The sequence below is a fragment of the Tupaia chinensis genome, unplaced genomic scaffold (genome assembly GCF_000334495.1).
Source record: "Tupaia chinensis unplaced genomic scaffold, TupChi_1.0 Scaffold144276_1, whole genome shotgun sequence".
NCBI lineage: Eukaryota > Metazoa > Chordata > Mammalia > Scandentia > Tupaiidae > Tupaia > Tupaia belangeri.
This window is the reverse complement of record NW_006204133.1, coordinates 1,844,588-1,854,544: the sequence shown is the minus strand read 5'-3', so window position 1 is coordinate 1,854,544 and position 9,957 is coordinate 1,844,588. Positions and strand designations below refer to the sequence as shown.

At 39.1% G+C, this 9,957-nt stretch overlaps 1 long non-coding RNA gene across 1 annotated transcript in view; it reads left to right on the top strand.

Annotated features, from left to right (window-relative positions):
- LOC114005698 (uncharacterized) overlaps positions 1–5,651 on the top strand; it is an 18,406-nt gene extending 12,755 nt beyond the window's left edge. Inside the window, exons 2-3 of the long non-coding RNA XR_003547538.1 lie at positions 1,901–1,953; positions 5,031–5,651. This is a non-coding gene — a long non-coding RNA (uncharacterized LOC114005698). The remainder of the gene's footprint in view (positions 1–1,900; positions 1,954–5,030) is intronic.
- The last annotated feature ends 4,306 nt before the right edge of the window (positions 5,652–9,957 follow it).

Here is a 9,957-nt window from a genome sequence, read left to right as displayed (position 1 = left end):
CTCACGCCAGGCAGGTGTGCGTGCGTGCCCAAGATCCCAAGAGGAGAATGGAGGAGAAGGGATTGCAGCGTGGCCATCCCCCCGGGGGGTGATTTCTCGCTTTCTATCTCTCTGTCCCTCTCTGTCTGTCTGGTGAGCACACGTACCGTATAGCAAAAACCTCTCAAAAAAAAAAAAAAAGTTTTTGTCCTGTCTTGAGCTGTCAGTAGGTTCATGTACCTACTGTTTGAACAGAATACTAACCTGTTTCCAGGCTTTAAGTTTTAAGCAAATTTCCTTACCAATTCAAAACTGCTTTTCTTGAAATTACCAGCTGAACTTGCCATTGAAAGTAGTTAGATTATTTAAGAAATTGTGTGATCAATGAAACGTGGGAGGAAAAGGAATGGAAGACAACTGTAGACACCAGAGATAGTGTGAGAAGAAGGTGGGAAAGGGGAGGGGGTCAGACATAGGGGTAAATATATATATATATATACACATATGAAACTAGAAATGGAAAATTATTGATGATAACATGCATGACTAAGCCACTAGCAATATATTCTGAATGGGAAACCACATTTTGTATGCTGTGACGATGCTTTAGGCAATGAATGTAAATTAATTAATTGAAAAAAAAAGAGTTTCAGGAGAAAAAAAAACATGAAAATTGTTTTTCTTAAAAATTAAAAACAATGGGGAACCAGCAGTTAGCGTAATGGCTATGTCGCTGGACTCCCACGTAGTCGACCGCAGTTCGCATCCCGGACCCGGTGGCTTAAAACTCACGCCGGGCGCATGTGCGTGCGTGCCCAAGATCCCGAGAGGAAAATGGAGGAGAAGGGATTGCGGCGTGACCATCCCCCCTGGGGGGTGATTTCTCGCTTTCTGTCTCTATGTCTCTGTCTGTCTGTCTGGCGAGCGCACGCACCCTATAGTGAAAACCTCTCCAAAAAAAAAAAAATTAAAAAAAATGCATATTTGATTACTGCAGTAAGCTATATAGCCCCAGCTAGGTGCTACTTTATAGTATATTCATTCTACTCACTGAGGTTTATGCCTAAAGTCAAACTCGTTTTCATGGATATCTATATATCAGCTGCAGTTGCTATTGGAAATATTTAGATTAAGTTCATTAGCGAATCAATAAAATGGGGGGAAAAGGCATGGAAAGCAACCATGGATACCAGAGACAGTGTGGGAGGAGGGTGGGACACGGCAGAGGGTGAGAGATAGGGAATCAAGGATGGCAAAATAAAAAAAAAGAAAGAAAGAAAATATACAGGAAACCAGAAATGGAAAATTATTTGTTGATAACACGTATGTTGATACGCTTGATTGAGCCAATATGCCATGTATTTTAGATGGGAAATCTCATTTGGTATGTTGTAATGATGTATAGAGAATGACTGTAAATAAATAAATTTCAATAAAAATGATATTAGAGAGAAAAGAAAGAACAGGAAAAAAAAGAAGTAATGGTGAGTATAAACATTACTTGGACATATCTGCAACAAGTGTAACATCTATGAAGTCCTTGAGATTTCTGCTATGACAAGGTCCCTGGTCTTATTGCAGTTTGTTGTTTGCTTTCAAAATGGAAGGAAATGTAACTTTTCAGTTTGAGGATAGTGAAAACTAAGATGTAACATTTTTCCATCCAGACTGATGCCCGTCTAATTTTTGTATATTAATTTATTGAGAGAGAAAGCTAAGTACCACTAACAGGGTCTTCATGCCACCACTCGCCCCTATTCTCAGCTAGCCTGGGTCACTGGCACATGTGTGCATGCCCAGTGTGCACAGGGTGGCCTTGAGACGTGAACTGAGGACTTTCCCATGTGGGTCCAGCCTTGTAAAACATGTTGTACCACCATCTGGCCCCAAAATTTATGTACTTTCTGAATTCTATCCTTAGACTCCTGGAAGTCAATGGGTCCCAGGCGAAGAAGTCCTGCCCCTGTAGACATGGTAAGTGTCTTTCTACGCTCTCCTTAAAAGGTAACTAACATCCCTGGGGAGAGGAAAATGTTTGTTCCATTACACTGGCTTCACTGAATCATCTTAAAGTAAGTTATGTATCCTTTAAATCATTTTTCCCCCTCACTGCAGAATTCTGGGAATCTTAGATTTTCTGAGTACCATGGAGGAGGCTTTGATACCTGCAGCAGGAGGCAGGATTAGTGGTCTCAGTGAAAACAGTAACATGGTCAACAGGAAGCAGTGTAAGGTGGGCCTACGAAACCGTGGGAAATGGAGATGATGGGCCAGTACAAGAGAAATTAAACTATGGAAATGGCGAGCCCATTAGGTAGCTAACCACCACACCACCTGGCTGGCTCTCCCCGTTAGGTAACTGACTTGATGCATTCATAAACACTTGGAAGGTTCCTGTGGGCACCACTAGAAATCACCTGGGGACTTTCCTGCATTGTTTGTGGGGTAGCGAGTAGAATCAATGAAATATAGGCTATGTTATTCTGTTTCTAATGGGTTTCATTCACAAACAGCACACATTCGAAGTTGAAGATCAATAATTATAGTACTGCTGTTACCTCACTATCTACTCAAGGTTAAAAAACATAAACTTAAATTTCTGAATTTATGAGACTAGCAGGTGGCGTAGTGGTCAAGGCACTGGTCTCCCACATGGCCAATTGCAGTTCAAGTCCCAGACTTGGTGACTTGAAAGTCATGCTGGGCATGTGTGTGTGCATGCCCAAAATGGCAGGAGAAGAATGGAGGAGAAGGGACTGCAACATGGCCATCCCTCCTGGGAGGTGATTTCTCACTTTCCCTGTCTCCAGTGAGTGCACATGCTCTATGGCAGAAATCTTAAAAAAAGAAAAAAAAAATTATCAGATCTCTTTCAGTGATGATGTCCTCAGAAAAGTGGATGTTTTTGTTTTTGCTTGGGACAGAAAAAATCTTCCAGGATAAGCAGATGGCATGAAGATTGAGACAGTTGGATCCCCCATGGCTGATGGCGTGGTTTGAGTACCAGACCCTATGGCTTGAAAAACACACTGGACCTCTGTGTGTGTGTGTGTACACACTCGAAATCCTCAGAGGAGAAGGGATTGTAGGTGTGCCCATTCCCCTTGTGGGGTGATTTCTCACTTTCTTTCTCTCTCTCTCTCCTGTGAGCCCACGTACTCTATAGTAAAGTAAACAAAGAGAAAAAGGAACCTCCCAGCAGAGAGCCATGTGTAATCTATTTTCTAATGCATACAATCCATGACATTCATTTAGAAACGTTATAAATAGCCTTTAGCACATCCTTTGTCATCTCTGCACTCATTGGAAAGTGACACAGGTGAAAGATATGACAGCACTGGCCTTGGTGGGGTTGCCAGGGATGGAGTGATCTAATCGTCCAGTGCTCAATAATCCACTTTCCTGGATCTGTCTTCTGAATGGTGATGCCGGGAGGCCTGGGCTAGACACCAGGAGACCTGGGGCTAGTCATAGCCCTCCTGTGGAATGATCGTCTGACCTTACAGAAGTCCTTTAATCTCTTGGGTTTCAATTTCCTCACTACTAAATCTCTGAAGAACTTTACAAAACTAATTCTGGGATGGCATGAGGCTTAAAGAAAAAGCATTCTTGTGGCCCTTCAATATTGTGTTTAATGTTTGTTTGTTTGTTTGTTTCTGCTTTCAAATAAGTAATTATTTAATTTTATTTGCTTGTTTATTTATTTTAATTCACCAGAGAGAGACAGAGTGAGAGAAAGAAAGTGAGAAAGCAAACCGCCAGGTCTAGGACTTGAACTGCGGTCGGCCATGTAGGAGTCCAGCACCTTAATCACTACACCACCTGCTGACTCTGCGTTTAATGTTTTTAATCAAATGGTTGCTTAAATATGTAAATATTAAAACAGATTTTTTAAAAACTTTTTTTTGGAGAGATTTTCTCTATAGGGTGTGTGCACTCACCAGAAAGACAGAGAGAGACAGAGAGACAGAAAGCGCGAAATCACCCCCTGGGGGGATGGCCATGCCGCAATCCCTTCATCTCTCTTCTCCTCTCAGAATCTTGGGCACGCACATATATGTGCCCCGCATGAGTTTAAGTCATCAGGTCCAGGACTTGAACTGTGGTCAACTACATGTGAGTCCAGTGATATAGCTATTACGCCATCTGCTGGTCTCAAAACAGACATTTCTTTATGCACATAATTTTAGAGATTGAAAACAAGAAAAATGACCAACTCGATCAAAATTTAATCAGTCCATATTATTACATGTTAGTTCTTTTTCTTCACAAATAATTAGCATTATTATTTAAAATTTTTCCAGAGGGCACATGTACTCACTAGATAGAGTTATTATTTAAAATTTTTCCAGAGGGCACATGCACTCACTAGATAGAGAGGAAGAGAGAGATGGGGAAAGTGAGGAATCACCCCACACTGGAAATGGTCACACCACAATCCCTTCACCTTTATTTCTTCATCCTGTTGGGATTTTGAAAATGCACACACGTGTGCCTGGCATGTTACTCAAGTCACCAGCCCTGGGATTCAAACCACACAGTCAAATTATGTGGGATCAGCTGCCTAAACCACCACACACCACAGGATAGCCCAATAATTGATATGAGTAATGCAATGTGATGAGTAATGGTTTGCTGGACCTAACTTGCAGCCTCACAGTGGAGTATCACATAAAGAACTCCCTCTCCCACAGTGTGCATGACTCAGTTCTCCGATCCTTTTCTCCCTTGGAACTCTTACAAAAGTTGCTTCGTCATTTGGCCTGTATTTGGAAGAATGCACTGTTTACTGTCATGTGTCCTCCTTTGCTCTCTCTTCCTGAGGCTGCAATTATTAAAGTAAAGCCACATGGCACCAAATGACACTGCAGTCAGTGGTCAGATCAGTAGAGGGGTTATCCAAATGATCCCCAAAGTGTTCACATTAATATTTTTGTTAGGTTATCACTGAAATAAAAATAGAAGAATTTAAATGTTTCTCATAAGTTCACAGTTCCCTGGGTTGTATGCCTGGATCTCAGTTTGAGAACTGCTCTTTTATGACTTGATAGTGGCCCAGATGGAAGCTTCCTCTAGTGCCTGCATTCCACCTCCAAAGGAAGGACGCAGTATGTATACAGAGCCTCAGTTTTCCTCCAGTGTTTCTGGAGATCAGGATGTAGAACACAAGATCTGATATATTTACAAACACCATCAGATACAAACTGACTTGTCCGGAAGATTTGTGCTCTTGGAAATTCTCATCTCTTGCTTTCCAAGGTAAATTTAAGTAACAAAATAGGTTAAGAAAGTGTATTCCTACAATGAGTAAAACACGGTCAGAGACTTAGCCTTTGGCCTCCAGCTGTGTGGTCTATTTGACTGTGTAAGGTGCAGCCCTACAAAAAAGCTCATGAGACTCCAAGTCACAAAACAGTGGCCTTTTTGAAGTGTACATACTCCCAGAAAAGTGGATATCCCTCATGACAGAGTTCAAGTTCCTCTCTCCATCAGAACCCTGGAGGTAAGACCAACCTTCACGATGAAGGCCAAACCCTGACACTTCTGGTCAAACAATATGAAGGTGGTGCCTTTATGATGAGGCACAGGAAGGTGAACTTGGCATAGAAGCTGGTCACGGCACAGAAGCCATCTGCTGCACAGGAAGTCCTTCCCAGGTCCACTGGTGACCCAGCAGGGTGGGTATAATGAATTCAGAATGAAACTTTCAGAATCTGTGGGAGTTTGGCCACTTCTGTGGGGCTTTAAAATTATGAATCCAGCTTCATAGAATTTATAGACTTATTTATTTCATGATGGGTGAGTTGTGGTTGTTTGTGGGGTTTTTAAATTTTGTTTTGGTGGCCAGTAGGTGGCGTGGTGGTTAAGGTGCTAGACTCCCAGGTGGCTGACCATGGTTGAGTCCCAAACCTGGTGGCTTGCTTTCTCACACTCCCTTTCTTTCTCTCTCTCTCTCTCTCTCCCCCCCTCTCTCCCCCCTGTCTCTCTCTGGTCAGATTTAAAATAATAATGATAAATAAAATTTAAAAATACAATAAAATAATTTTTCAAAAAATTAAATTTCATTTTGTGGAATTGATCCATTTCATCTAGGTTTCAAATTTATGTACATAGAGTTGCTTGTAATATTGTCTCATTCTCTTAATATGTGCAAGGTCTGTAGAAATATATCTTGTTACATTTCTGATACTGACAGTTTGTGTCCTCATTATTCTTTAGTTGTAACAGAGGTGTGTAAATTTAACTGATTTTTTTAAAGAAAAGATCTTTGGTTCATCAATCATCTCTCTTTTTTTCTATTTCATAAATTTCTTCTCTGATCTTTTTATTTCCTTCCTTCTACTTGCTTCAGATTTATTTTGCTTTTTTTTTTTTAGGTTATTAAGGTGGGAACTTAGATTACTAGTTTCTTTTTAATTATTTATTTAATTTGATTTATTATTATTATTTAATTTACTATAGGGCATGTGCACTCACTAGAGAGAGAGAGAGAGAGAGGAAACTGAGAAAGTAAGCCACCAGGTCTGAGACTTAAACTGCAGTTAGCCATGTGAGAGTCCAATGACTTAACTACCATGACATCTGCTGTCCCCTAAATTATTGTTTTAGGCATCTTGTTTTTACAAATATTTTATTTCAGTCCCATAAATTTCCCTCTCACCACTGCTTTAGCTGTGCTCCATAAATTTGAAGTTGCAATTTATTTTGCTTTTAACTCAATGTTCTTTTTTTTTTTTTAATGTTCTTTTAAAAAGTTCTCCTAAAGCTCCTCTTTCACCTATGGATTATTTAGAAGTACGTTGTTTAGTTTCCAAGTGTTTGGAGATTTTCCTGTATGTTTCTGTGACTAACTTCTAGTTTGGTTCCATTGTGGTTGAAGAATACAGTCTGTGTGTCTCTTCGATTTCTTTAAATTGGTTGAGGTTTGTTTCACAGCCAAGGATGTGGTCTACCTTTGTATGTACGCTGTGGACCCTTGACAAGAATGTGCATTCTGCTGTTTATGTGGAATTTTCTATAAGTGTCTGTTACATCCTCTTGGTTTGATGGTCCTTTTAAATATTTCGAAATTCTCACTGATTTTCTATCTAGTTATTCTATTAAGGTTGACAGAAGATGACTTTTCCAACTGTAATTATGAATTTAGCCATTTCATCTTTCAGTTTTATTAGTTTTGCTTCGCTTATTTTGCAGTTCTGTTGTTTGGCGTATGCACATTCAGATTACTATGCCTTCTTGGTGAATTGACCTTTTTATCATGATATAATAACACTCTCCATCCCTGGTAATTTTCTTTGCTCAAAAGCCCACTTTATCTGATATTTAGCCATTCTGCCTATTTGTACAACATACCTTTTTATATCCGATTACTTTCAATCAGCCTATTTTGTTACATTTGAAGTAAGTTTCTATAGATGGCATAGATGAGGGGACTTCAAAAAGTTCATGGAAAAATGGAATTAAAGTACAAATTTCTTTTGGTGCAAAAAAATTTGAAATCAATGCATCATGTTTTCTTTTTTTCTTTCCTCTTCTCTTTCTTTCTTTGTTTTTTTGTTTCTTTCTTTCTTTCTTTTTTTTTTTTTTTTGCTAGAAGGCATGTATGCTTGCCACAGAGGAGAAAGCACCACTCAAGGAGAATCCCTTCTCCATCTCTCCCTCCCTTAGGGATTTTGGGCACACATGCATGCATATGTACCTGGTGTATGTCTCAAGCCACTGGGTCCAGGACTTGAATTGCATGGCTGGCCTTGTGGGATTTGACTACCTTAACTATCAGGACACAGAGCCTGCCACATGCACAATTTTTTCATAGCATGAATTTCCCTGAGCTTCTTGAAGACCCTTCATGTTCAGGTCACATTTTAAAATCCAATCTCCTAATCCCTAATTTTTAATTTATGTATTTAAGCCATTTATATTTAATGCTCTCAATGATAAGTTAGGGCTTAAGTAGGCCTTCTTTAAAAATAATAGACTTTGGGGGCTGGCAGGTGGCATGGTGATTGGGGAACTGGACTCCCACATGGCTGACTGTGGTTTGAATCCAGGACTTTGCAACTTGCTTTCTCACTTTCTCTCTCTCTCTGTCTTTCTCTGGTCAAATTAAAATAATAATAGTAATAATTAATAAATAAAATTAAATCTTTTTTAAAAAAAGTAATAGACTTTGGACCAGCAGGTGGCACTATGGTTAAGGCACTAGACTCCCACATGGTTGACTACAGTTCATGCCCCAGGCTCAGCAGCTTGCAAATCACATCAGGTGCATGTGCATGTGTACCCAAAATCTCAAGAGGAAAATTGAGAAAAGGAATTTAATCTCTCTCTCTCTCTCTCTCTTAATTTGTGTCTCTCTCCAGTGAGTGCATATGCCCTATAGCAAAACTAAAAATAAATAAATAAATAAAAAGATACTTAAACATTATATGTGATTAGTAAGTTGTAAGTTAAAACAACAATATGATACCACTGCAAACCAATGAGAACATCTAAAATCCGAGATAGGGACAACAATGATTCGATTTTCTTATCATTATCATCATCATTATTCTTTTTGTCCTTTGGTGCTAACATAAATGGTGTTGTGCTTTTAATTTCAAATTCCAGTTGTTCATTGCTGATATATAGGAAAATAATCAGCTTTTTTTATATTATGTATTCTGGAAACCTGCTGCAATTGCTTGTTAGTTTCAGGAGTTTTTGTTGTTCATGATGGTTCTTTGTGAGTTTTCTACCTATTACACCATCTGTGAACAAAGTCTATTTTACTTTTTCCTCCCCAGTCTGTCTGTAGTAGTTCCCCTTATTTGTGGGGCATATATTCTAAGACCCCCAGTGGATTGCTGAAACAACAGGGAGTACCCTCTAAGGATTACGTGAACACGAATGTGCAGTGCTCTGTGTGACAGTCCGTCTGATGACTGAACTGGCTGTAAGTGGCCAACGAACGGGTTGGGAGTATATTCAGCATGGATATACTAGACAGAAAGATGATTCACCTCCCGGGAAGGATGGAGCAGGACAGCACATTTCATGACACTACTCAGAATAGCACACAATTTCGAATGTGTCAATTGCTTATTTCTGAAAAATTTCAAGAAAATAGTAAGTTAATATTTTCAGACTATGATTGACCATAGGTAACTGGAACTTGGTAAAGTGAAGCCACAGATACAGGGAGACTATTGTCCATTTTATTTCCTTTCCTTATCTTGTTACATTCAATAGCATTTCCAATATGTTGTTGAATGGGAGTGGTAATAGTGAACATCTTTGCCTTGCTCCTGATCTTTGGGGGGAAACATCTAGTTTCTCATCATTAAATATGAGGTTAGCTGTAAATATTTGGTGTATATTCTTTATCATGTTGAAGAAGTTTTCTTCTATTCCTAGTTTCCTGATAGTATAATCGTTGTTAGAGTTTGGCAAGTGCTTTCCTGAATCTATTGATAGGGTTTATGATTTTCTTCCTTGCCTCTTGATGTGATCAATGGTATTAATTTCTTTTCAAGTGTTGAAGTAGCATTGCATACATGGAATAAATGTCACTTGTCTATGGTATACAGCAATACATTCGTGTATTTGATTTGTTACTATTTTGCTTATAATTTTTGCATCTATGTTCCTTAGCTATTGGTCTGTAGTTTTTCTTTTTTGTAATGTCTGTATCTGGTTTTGGTATTGTATATTTGCTATTATGCTGGCCTCATAAAGGAATTAGGAATTATTTCTTCTGCTTTTATCTTCTGGAAGAGAATATAGAGAATTTCGATCATTTTGTTTGTAAATGTTTAATAGAATTCACCAATGAATTAATCTAGGCCTGGCACTTTCTGTATGAGAAGGTAATTAATTATTGATTCAATGTATTTAATAGATATAGATCTTATCGGGACCAGCAGTTGGTGTAATGGCTATGTCGCTGGACTCCCATGTAGTTGACCGCAGTTTGAGTCCCAGACCCAGTGGCTTAAA